A 12630-nucleotide genomic window follows, 5' to 3' on the forward strand; every position below is an offset into this window, starting at 1 on the left:
TTGTGCAGTTAATAACGACACAGACTTCAGGAGTAACAAACAAACAGGTCTTTACTATTCGAAGGTCAGGGCGAATCTGCCCTATAAATCATGCCACAGCACTTATATACCGGTGTGGTCACCGTCGGTATTACCGTATACAGAAGCCAAACAAGTAGTGCCACACCTAAAATAGTTCTCTTAAAGGTGAACGGTTACATACAATAGTCTCTTAAAGGTAGACGGTTACATACACTACAATCCTCCCTTTTTAGCTTACAACATACGTATTCCCCATTAAACATAACATATATTCAACTTTATGTAAAACAATTTACAGATATAGTCTCTGCGGAAAACAGTTCACAGGTTCAGTCTCTGTGGGAACAGTTCACAGATTCAGTCTCTGGTCTTGACTCGGTCCGAACAACATCTCTGTGGTGTAGCCGGTTCACATTGCTAGCGTGACTCATCCAATAGTCTTTCCCTTGACGTAACAGCTTGAACTTCCGTCCTGCTGAACCAGCAGTGCTGACTTTTACAAACAGCTGGACTGCCTTCGTAATTTTTCCCTACTTTCCCATTAGAAGTAATAATGATTTAGATGGTTATCATCTTTGGCTTCGTCTTTTCCTTTTTTGCTTCTTGGAGACTCTCGGGGCTCCCTTATCAGCTGCCAGCTGTAGCGCCACCATCTCCCTATGTTCTTTAGACTTTAAGTGCTTCATCCTGATTTCTGCACTTTGGGAGTTTTCATCACAAGCTGGGCAGACCAAGTCCTCGTAATATTCCGTGTCACTCAACAGGTCATGGTAATATTCGGTGTCATCCTGAGCTAGTCTAGCGAGAGGGCCTGCTACTTCTTCCTTACCCAACTGGACGTTAGCCGACTGTTGTTCCCTCCCTAGACATCTTTCTTGAAGAGACTTCTTTATGCGTTCATATTCATCCCACTCTTCCTGGGTTTCCTGCAAATCCTTCACTAATGACTTCAATACTTCCCCTTCCATCGGAGATTGATTGATCGGGCTATTCAATCCTTCTACTGGAGCATCTGTTTCAACAGTCTGTTGTTCCCATTGACGTGATTCAGCGTACTTTTGGCATCCCAGTAAAATCCGTGTTGCACCCTCAGCTATATCCGTAACTTTTGAGAGCTCTGAACTCCTTCCCTCTGAAGATTGAAGCTCGTGTTCAGATTGTTCCCATTGCAGAGTCTTGTCCCTCAACATATGAAGGAGTTGGCTGACCGTTAACTCTTCCGCGGGAACACTGTGAATCAGAGTCTTCTCCATTTCATCCACCTTTTCCTCCAATGCTTTCACCTTCTTTTCCTCTTGGACTTTGGCTTTCAGCGCTCGGAGCAGTTGTGCCATGATGCTATCTAGCTCTTGTGCCATGATGCTCTCTAGCTCATGTCTTACAGTCTCTGTGTTTCTTACAGTTTCCTTTTCTTCCGCTGAAAGGATTCCCAGTTGAATCTGTTCTTCAAGTTGTTGAACCTCGGTCATTGCCGCCTCATATTTGTCTTGGGTTTCCTTCAATAATTTTCTGAGTTCTTGGACATCTTGCCTTTCATGTTCTGCCATGTCTTTCACCTCTAATTTCTCCTCTATGGATGGAACTTCTACCGATGAGTCTGTCTTGGCCTTGAGCTCATCAAGAATTTCCTGTAGCCTTTGGACTTCTTGCTCATGTTCAACCTTTAGTTGCTCATATGCTTCTACTGAAACTAGCTTTTCGGAGGTTGCCGAGTTAACCCCCTCCAGAATTGTAGCCTGGGCCTGTTCATACTGTTCTTTCAACTTCTCACACTCTGCTTGTAAGGAGTCGTAGAGAAGAACTGGAATAAAATCCTGGCTTCCTGAAGATTCCTCTTCATTTGCTTCTTTCGCAATTTTCTGTTGGAGTTCAGCCAAGGCTGCTATGCTATCTGCCTCTCGAAGTCTCACTGCCATCAAATCTTCTTTATTCTTGCAGTCTATCTCAGCCATTTTCCCTTTACTTTCATTTAACTGAGTGAGTAGTCCCTTATTCTGGGCTGAGAGATGTTGCACCTTCTCCTGTAGACCAATGCACTCCTTCTCTGCTCGACATAGCTGGTTACTGCTGATTTGGTTCTGTGTTTCAAGTTCCAACATCCTTTGCTTAGCTTCTTTCAGTTTCGCCCCTATAAGCTCCTCTTGCAACATGGCCACATTATTCTCATCAGGTAAAGAAGCGTTTCTCTTTTCTATGTCCAAGATTTTTTTCTGCATCTCTTTAAGTGCACACTGCGATTCAGCTTCTCTTAACCTTGCCTGCACTAGCTCCGTCTCCAATTGCAGAACAAAATCCTCAGTGTAGCGTGGTTTGCCTTTATGCTGTATCTCTAGATCATGCAAATATTCTAACTCCTCAACATCATAAGGGAGATGTGATCGGTAATTGGTCACGATGGCTCTATGGTCGCTCTCTGCTTGAGCTAGCTGCTTCTGTTGTCTTTCCAGATTCTCCCATTCGGTGTCATAGAACTTTTTCATTGTTTTCATCTCTTGTACGAGACGGTAACTCAATTGTTCTAATTGTTGTCGTTGTTCGGTGGAGTTCTGTTCTGAAACTTTGTTCTTCTCTGGAGCATAAGCCTTTATGCATGCCTTCGTTTTTCCAACCTTCGTCGGCAAGTCCATTTCAGCCTTGTCTTTCATATTTGGGTTGGTCTTATCGTCATCCGTTTCAGAATCTGAGCTGCTTGTCTGCACCGAGTCCTCACTCGTTATGGCTTTTAGATAGTGCCATTCCATGTCTATTTTCTTGATCCACTCCCGTCCTAGAAGTGGTGGTCCTCCCTCATGTAGTACGTATAAGTTCATTCTTGGGTGTTCTTTACCCCTATCTCTCACTTTGACTCTTATCTTCCCCATGGGGTATACTTTATGCCCCGTGTATGTCTGCAATACGAACTTGGTATCTCTTAAGGGTATATGTGAGAATAGCCGGTGGTAATCCCTTCGATTTATGACTGATAGAGCTGATCCAGTGTCCAACTCCATTTTCACTTGGATTCCAGCTATTTTCAGCATGACCCAGATAGTTTGTAGGTCAGCTTCCTTACTCACATTGTGAATTCTCAGACTACCCAGCTCCTGGCCGTTTGGGTCTGAGTCTGAATTCTGTTCATCTGAACTCTTCTCAGCCACCTTGTGTACCTTGTTGTACCTTTCCTGTGATGGCTTCCTTTGGTTGTTGGTCCTTTGGTTGTTGGTCTTCTTCCCTGATCGGCATACCTTAGCTATGTGACCCAGTTTGCCACATTTCCTACATTCCTGGTTCTTAAACCAGCATTGGTTCTGGTCGTGTGTTGTCTTCCCACAATGATAGCATTTTGTTGTTGTCGAGGTAATTTGATCCACACTTAGTGCTGCTGTCTTTAGCTGCATTTCCGCAGTTCCCTTCGCTGCGGCTTCGTGCGATGCTGCAATAAGGACAGCCCTGTCAAGTGTAAGGTCGTTCTCTTCGAGTAGTCGCTTTTGCGTTCCTTCCTTTGCCAACCCGCACACGAACTTGTCTCGCAATGCCTCTGTCAGATTCCCTCCAAACTGGCAGTATTTCGCTAGTCTACGCAGTTCGACCAAGTATTCTGCGTTGCTTTCGTCTTTCCGTTGCGTTCTCGCATAGAATTTGAATCGTTCAGCCAACATCAACGGTGTAGGGTTCAAGTGGTCCTTCAGGACAGCCACAATATCATCGAAAGTCTGATCCGCCGGTTTAGCTGGTGCTAGTAGATGCTTCAAGAGCCCGTATGTCTTTGCGCCCATCGAGTTCAGCAAGGTTATAGCTTTGTCATCTTCTTCTATTTTATTGGCCTCACAATAGATCTCAATGCGTTCCACGTACGTGGCCCAGTCTTCTACCTCGGAATTAAAATCGTTGATGTTACCACGCTTAGGCATCTTCCTCTCTTTGGGAACAACACAAGTATTTCTTTAAATTATTATTTCTTTTTTTCCCTAAGATGGCGGCTTTTCCCGCGAAAATGGCGGTTTCCCGCTCTTTCCTTCTCTCCCCGCCCCTTCAATGGCGGTTTCCCGCGTCTGTCGTCTTCTCCGCCTAATGGCGGCTTCCCGCGTTTCTTCCCTGGTGGGAGGGGTACGCTTTCCCCACAGCGGACAGGTTCAGCCGCTGGGCTGGCTCTCGCACAGTTCCCCTTACTCGGCTCTGTCTCTCTCTCCCGCTCGCACGGCTCTACCGGCTCTGGGTACACCCCATTGACGGAGAACAGTTCAGCCGCTGGACTGGCTCTCGCGCAGTCTCTCTCCCCTTGCTCGGCTCTGTCTCTCTCTCTCCCGCCCGCTCGGCTTTACCGGCGCTGGGTACTCCCGTTGGCGGAGAACAGTTCAGCCGCTGGACTGGCTCTCGCGCAGTCTCCCTTGGTCGGCTCTGTTTCTCCCGCACGCTCGGTTCCCATTCGCCTCCCAGCCCTCTCGCAGTCCGGTGCTTCCCTCCCCGGCTGCAGCTGAGTTTCTCTCTTCCCGCGCCTACGCTCCCGGTCTCAGCGCTTCGTGGCTTCGGTCGCTGCCCGGCTTTCCCGCCGATCGCGGTCTGGCTGTCTCACGACGCCGTTGGACCCGACTTTCCGTCCGGCTCCTTTCCCCCTCGACCGTGGTCGAGTGCACAGCCCTTATCCTCCGGATATTCTTTACACTTTCCCTTACTCACAGTCTCCGTGGCCGCCTTGCTTCCTGCTGATCGGCTCACTCCGCACCGTGGCAGAAGGGACAGTCAGTGCCTGTTGCTGATGGAAGCTTTTGTTACTAAAGTCTTCCTCCTTTCTATTGCTGCAGCCTCGTGTTTTCTCCCAGCCTCTCTTCGATGCTCTTTAGTTGCTTTGGTAGTCTTGCCGCAGGGTACGATCGGACTCATCGCCACTGTAAAGTCTGTGGGTTGTGCAGTTAATAACGACACAGACTTCAGGAGTAACAAACAAACAGGACTTTACTATTCGAAGGTCAGGGCGAATCTGCCCTATAAATCATGCCACAGCACTTATGTACCGGTGTGGTCACCGTCGGTATTACCGTATACAGAAGCCAAACAAGTAGTGCCACACCTAAAATAGTTCTCTTAAAGGTGAACGGTTACATACAATAGTCTCTTAAAGGTAGACGGTTACATACACTACAACCCCCTTCTGTAAAAGAGCGTTTAGCGGGTGCAGTACCGTGGATAGATTTGGTAGAAATTTATGGTAATAGTTAATCAATCCTAGAAACGACCTCAACTGAGAGACATTATCCGGAGCGGGAGCCTTTACAACTGCCTCTATCTTGTCAGGAGACTTATGAAGCCCCTCCCAGTCAATGACATGACCACAGTACGAGATCCGCTTCTGGAAGAACTCACATTTCTGCCGATTAACTCGAAGTCCATACTCTTTCAGTCTGTTGAGCACCAGTTCCAAGTTTGCGAGGTGTTCTTCATCACCATCACCTGTAATCAGAATATCGTCCAGGTAACATTGTGTGCCTGGAATTCCCTGTAATACCTGCTCCATGGCCCTCTGCCAAATTGCTGGAGCCGATGCCACTCCAAAAACCAGCCTATTGTACCGGTACAAACCTCGATGCGTGTTGATCGTGAGGTATTGGCGTGACTCTTCTTCAACCTCCATCTGCAAGTACGCCTGCGCCAGGTCTATCTTAGTGAAGTGTTTCCCGCCAGACAACGAAGCAAAAATATCCTCAATCCGCGGAAGCGGATACTGCACCGTGTGAAGCACCGGATTAACGGTGATTTTGAAATCTCCACAGATGCGAACCTTCCCTGGTTCTCCTGGCTTGTTGCTCGAAGGACGTTTCATAACGGGAACAATGGGCGTAGCCCACTCACTCCAATCTACCTTAGACAGTACACCTGAACGTTCTAGCGCTTCCAGTTCCGCTTCTACAGTAGGTCGTATTGCATAAGGTACCGGTCTGGCTTTAAAAATTTTTGGGTGTGCATGTTCATCAATCTTGATGTTTGCCGTAATTCCTCTCAGTGTTCCCAGTCCCTGCTGGAACACCTCTTTAGCATCATCCAATATTTTGGACAATCGTTTAGGTTTGACATCTGTTTCCCCGGAATCTACCGTTAGTGCCTTCAAGGAGTGCCAGTCCATATTCATTTTCCTAATCCACTCCCATCCCAGTAGTGGTGGACCTCCTTCAGGTAGCACATATAAGTCCATTACTTGGCTTTCTTCGCCCTTGTGGACCACTTTTACCTCTATCTTTCCGATGGGGTACACTCTTTGCCCCGTGTATGTTTTCAATATAATCTCCGTATCCCGTAGGGGAATATGTTGGAATAACCTTTTGTAATCTTTCTTATTCATGACCGTCAATGCCGATCCAGTGTCCAATTCCATCTTTACTTGGACTCCTGCTATCTGAAGGGTGACCCAAATTGTCTGGAGATCTGCATCCTTACCAACGTTGTGTACTCTTAAGCTACCCAGTTCATTACTGCTAGCGTCTGAATCTGACTTCTGTTCGGTCGAACTGTTCTTTGTCACCTTGTGTACCTTTATGTATTTTCCTTGCGGTGACTTTTTGTTGCTGGTCTTCTTTCCTGACCGGCATACTTTAGCTATGTGGCCAAGCCTGCCACACGTTCTGCATTCTTGGTTTTTAAACCAACACTGGTTCTGATCGTGCGTTGTCTTTCCACAACGATAACATTTTACAGTACTCAAACCCAATTTATTTGTGCTGAGTTCCGGTGACCGTAGCTGCATTACTGCCGTGCCTCTCGCTGCGGCTTCGTGTGCTGATGCCATAGTGACCGCTTTCTCAAGCGTCAGCTCATTCTCCTCGAGCAGTCGCTTTTGTGTATCTTCTTTTAATAAACCACACACAAATTTATCGCGTAGCGCCTCTGTCAGTCTCGTTCCAAACTGACAGTACTTTGCTAGCTTACACAATTCCATTAAATATTCAGCATTGCTTTCATCCTTCAGCTGCCTTCTGCTGTAAAATTTAAATCGTTCCGCTAGCATCAGCGGCGTGGGGTTTAGATGATTTTTCAGGACAGTAACAATCTCCTCGAACGTCTTATCCACCAGTTCATCTGGTGATAAAAGGTGTTTCAATTGCCCGTATGTCTTCGCACACATTAAGTTTAATAATGTTAGTGCTTTCTCTTCATCTGGGATTTTATTTGCTTTACAATAATTTTGTATGCGTTCTACATACATGGCCCAAGCTTCGATGTCGCTATCAAAGGTATTAATGTTCCCATGTTTAGGCATCGTTGCAATTTAATTTATTTTTATTTTTATCCAAGATGGCAGCTTCCCGCTCTTGTCTTCGTCCTCCGCCTACAAAATGGCGGTTTTCCCGCGCTTGGCGGTCTTCACCCGTCCCCCGACGCTGTCTCCGCTTCACCGCGGCTCTCGCGCCTTCAGTTGCCCCAGACGCTGCGCCTTTTTAGCCCGAATGCGGCCCGGCCCTTATCACCAGCCGCGATCGATGTCCCCATGCTGCGCCTTTCGGCCCGAATGCGGCCCGGCCCTTATCTCCGGTCGCGATCGATCTCACCGCCCTTATTCCTCCGTCTTCCCTCCCCGTCTGTACAGCCAACGCGGCCGACTTTCTGGTCGCGTCGCTGCCCGGCTTACCCACCACCGAGGTAGAAAGAAGATAGCTGACAGCCGCTGATGGAGGCTTCGAGTTCAGGATGTCTTCTGCACTCTGGTTTCTCGATGTCTGCCGTGCGACGTGTCTTCCAGCAGGGTGATGAGGGTGGAAGCCTCTCTTCGACGCCCGTTCTGTGGACGAAGCCGCCGTAGATATAAACTGCCGTAGGGTAAGAATCGGACTCGTCGCCACTGTTAAGTCTGTGTGTTCTAGTTGTAATTACCAACACAGACTACAAGATTAAAGTTCAACAGGTCTTTACTGGTTGGAGGTCAGGACTATACTAAATACAATATTACTACACCGTGCTTATATACCGGTGGTCACCACCGGTATTACGTATACAGCAGCCAGAGAAAGTAGTACATCTCTTAAGGTGGAACAGGCTCAAGTTCTCTTAAGGTGGAACAGGTTACATACACCACAGAGAGCGCGACTGGGGGGGGTGGAGAGAGCGACTGGGGGGGGTGGAGAGCGACTGGGGGGGGTGGAGAGCGACTGGGGGGGGGAGAGAGCGACTGGGGGGGGGAGAGAGCGACTGGGGGGGGGAGAGAGCGACTGGGGGGGGAGAGAGTGACTGGGGGGGAGAGAGCGACTGGGGGGGGAGAGAGCGACTGGGGGGGAGAGAGCGACTGGGGGGGGAGAGAGCGACTGGGGGGGAGAGAGCGACTGGGGGGGGAGAGAGCGACTGGGGGGGGAGAGAGCGACTGGGGGGGTAGAGAGCGACTGGGGGGGGAGAGAGCGACTGGGGGGGGAGAGAGCGACTGGGGGGGAGAGAGCGACTGGGGGGGGAGAGAGCGACTGGGGGGGTGTGGTAAACCACGTTCACTATTGTATCACTGTTAGTAGTTAGCACTGTTCACCACTGTTCGTTATAACTGTATCACTGACCACTATTGTATCACGGTACGAGGTCGCCTCTTGCCACACTGCTATACCTGGGATGACCACTGCCGACTCCGCCTTGGCTCCACCCACCAGGCCAGGTATAAAGGTGAGCGACTGGCTGGTATTCCTCCTGCTTGGATCGGATCACCCACGAGAGTGGGCTCTGTTATTTAGTCAATAAAAACCTTTAGTCACCTTCGTAACTCTTCGCCTTTTATTGGAGGAATTGATAGGTATATCAATTTTATTGACTAAATTTAATGATGTCCAACAACGAGTCACAACCGGCGGAGGAGCCACCAGCGCAGCTCCCAGGAGCACAGCCACACCAGCCAGCTTGGCTGCGAGCCCTCAGACCGCCGTACCTGGACCTGAACCCACGAGCAGCAAACTCAGCCGCAGACTTTAAACACTGGCTGGTCTGCTTCGAATCATACCTGAGAGAATCCAGCGTCCCTCAGGCATCCAAACTAAGTGTCCTGCAGGCACAACTGAGCCCGAGAGTATACACTCTCATCGAGGACATGACTACCTACGAGACCGCCATCAACCTGCTGAAACAGAAGTACCGGACCCCGGTAAACTACATGTACGCTAGGCACCTCCTAAGATCACGGCCGCAACAGCCAGGAGAATCAGTAGCCGAATTCTCACAGGCGCTATATGCACTCGCCAGGAACTGTGAGTTTAAATCGGTGTCGGCAGCCGAAAATACTGAAGATAATATCCGCGACGCATTCCTGAAAGGCCTACGGTCCGAGTACTCACGGCAAAGACTGCTGGAAGCTAAAGACCTCAGCATGGAAAAAGCTGAAGCCCTCGCTATCTCCCTGGAAGTGGCCCACCAAGATCAGGAAGCATTCACCAGGTACTGCTCGCGACCCTGGGACTCGGGCCCGACCCCTACCACAGCACCCTTCCCAGCGCCGCCCCCGGGACCTACCTCTGCGTCGGCGTCCCGGACCCGACCGGCCCCGCCACCCCCGGCACCGGCCCCGACATCGGGCATCCGCGATCGGGCCGCCGGCTGTTTTTTTTGTGGCCAGGAGAAGCACCCGAGGTCGCGCTGCCCAGCCAAGAACTCCATATGTAAAACCTGCCTGAAGAAAGGCCACTTCTCCAAGGCCTGCAGGAGCGGATCCTCAGAGGCCAGCAGTGCCGCATGCGAACTATGGGGGCGGCCATCTTCGTTTAGGGCAACTGAGGCCAGCATCCCCACACATGAGTCATGGGGGCGGCCATCTTTGTTTAGGGCAACTGAGGCCAGCATCCCCACACATGAGTCATGGGGGCGGCCATCTTTGATTAAGGCAACCGGCCCCAATAGTGCCTCATGGGGCCCTACCTCGTGGGAGACGCCATTTTACTCACCACGCCCGACCGCCTCGCCCGCAGATGACAACGACTCGCTCGGCTACACACTAGCTTCCGTCACCCTGGACCAAGCCCGCCCGCACCATCTGTCCAAGTCAATGATGGACATCAAAGTGAACGGCCACGCCACGACCTGCCTGTTCGACAGCGGAAGCACGGAGAGCTTCATCCACCCAGACACGGTGAGCCACTACTCCCTCTCTGTCCTACCAACGCGCAGCCGAATCTCGATGGCATCGAGGTCCCACGCCACGGACATCAGCGGCTACTGTGTCGTGACCCTGTCGGTTAAGGGCACGGAGTATAAAAACTTTAAACTCCTCGTCCTCCCCCATCTCTGCGCTGCCGTCCTACTAGGGCTGGACTTCCAATCCCACCTCCAAAGCGTAACCCTAGCATACGGTGGACCCCTCCCCCCACTCACAGTCAACAACCAGCAAACGTTAAACCGCCCACCGCGTAACACCTGCAGCCTCTCCACCCTCAAGGTCCCGCCACCCTCTCTGTTTGCTAACCTTACCCCTGACTGCAAACCCGTCGCTACCAAAAGCAGGCGGTATAGCGCCGGGGACAGAGCCTTCATTAGCTCTGAGGTGCGGCGCCTCCTGAAAGAGGGCATTATCGAGGGGAGCAGCAGCCCCTGGCGTGCCCAGGTCGTAGTCGTAAAGACCGGCGATAAAAACCGCCTGGTCATCGACTACAGCCAGACCATAAACAGATATACCCAGCTGGACGCATACCCCCTCCCCCGCATATCTGACATGGTCAATCAGATTGCACAGTATAAAGTATTCTCGACCATCGACCTGAAGTCGGCCTACCACCAACTCCCTATCCACCCTGAGGACCGCCAGTATACCGCCTTCGAGGCGAATGGGCGCCTATACCACTTCCTTAGGGTCCCCTTCGGTGTCACTAATGGGGTCTCGGTCTTCCAAAGGGAGATGGACCAGATGGTTGACCAGAACGAACTGCAGGCTACATTCCCCTACCTAGATAACGTCACTATCTGCGGCCGCGACCGGCAGGAACATGACGCGAATCTGGAGAAATTCCTCCGTACGGCCCAACGGCTGAACCTCACCTACAATAAGGAGAAATGCGTGTTTAACACCACGCGCCTTGCCATCCTCGGCTGCGTAGTGGAGAACGGAATCATCGGCCCCGACCCAGAAAGAATGCGCCCCCTCATGGAGCTACCCCTCCCCCACTGCCCTAAAGCACTTAGGAGAACCCTGGGGCTTTTCGCCTACTATGCCCAATGGGTACCCAATTACGCGGACAAAGCCAGACCCCTCCTGAAAGCCACTTCCTTCCCCCTCACGGAGGAGGCGTGCGCGGCCTTCTCCCTCATTAAGGGAGACATAGCCAAGGCCACGATGCACGCAGTGGACGAGTCCATCCCCTTTCAGGTGGAGAGCGACGCATCCGACTTCGCCTTAGCCGCCACCCTAAACCAGGAGGGGAGGCCAGTGGCCTTCTTCTCAAGGACCCTACAGGGCCCCGAGATCCGACATTCGTCGGTCGAGAAAGAGGCCCAGGCGATCGTGGAGGCAGTACGGCGCTGGAGGCACTACCTGGCAGGCAAACGATTTACCCTCCTCACCGACCAGCGTTCGGTGGCTTTCATGTTTAATAACAAGCTGAAGGGCAAAATCAAGAATGACAAGATTTTGAGATGGAGAATCGAGCTCTCCACCTACGATTATGAGATCTTGTACCGGCCAGGCAAGCTGAACGAATCCCCTGATGCCCTTTCACGAATGACATGCGCCAGCGCGCATATCGATAGGCTTCAGACCCTCCACGACCAGCTCTGCCACCCCGGAGTCACCAGACTCTACCATTTCATTAAGGCCCGCAACCTGACCTACTCCATCGAGGAGGTCAGGACCATGACCAGGAACTGCCAGACCTGTGCGGAGTGCAAACCGCACTTCTATAGGCCGGACCGAGCAAGCCTGATCAAGGCCACCCGCCCCTTCGAGCGCCTGAGCATCGACTTTAAGGGGCCCCTCCCGTCCTCTGACCGTAATGTGTACTTCCTCAACATCGTTGATGAGTACTCCCGTTTCCCCTTTGCCTTCCCCTGCCCCGACATGACCAGTAGCACGGTCATTAAGTGCCTGAATGCCCTCTTCGCCTTGTTCGGGTTCCCGAACTATATACACAGCGACCGGGGCTCCTCCTTCATGAGCGAGGAACTCCGGCAATTCCTCCTAGAGAGAGGTATTGCAGCAAGCAGGACCACCAGCTACAACCCCAGAGGTAACGGTCAGGTGGAAAGAGAGAACGCGACGGTATGGAAGGCCGTCCTCTTAGCCTTAAAGTCTAAGGGCCTCCCAACCTCCCGCTGGCAAGAAGTCCTCCCGACAGCGCTGCACTCCATCCGGTCATTACTTTGCACGGCCACTAACACCACCCCCCATGAACGAATGTTCGTTTTCCCCAGGAAGTCGACTACGGGAACCACTCTACCAACCTGGCTGACCGCCCCGGGGCCGGTCTGGCTGCGGAAACACGTGAGGACCCATAAAACGGACCCCCTGGTCGAGAGGGTGAACCTCCTGCACGCCAACCCCCAGTACGCCTACGTGGCGTACCCAGACGGGCGGGAGGACACTGTCTCCCTACGAGACCTCGCACCCTCAGCCGATCCGGAAACACCGCCACCACCCCCCCCAACCTCAGTCCAGGTAGACGGCATGCCGGAACCCCACGAGCCCTCGCC

The sequence above is a fragment of the Somniosus microcephalus genome, chromosome 11 (genome assembly GCF_052327205.1).
Source record: "Somniosus microcephalus isolate GS21.2 chromosome 11, FLI_Smic_1.0, whole genome shotgun sequence".
Lineage (NCBI taxonomy): Eukaryota > Metazoa > Chordata > Chondrichthyes > Squaliformes > Somniosidae > Somniosus > Somniosus microcephalus.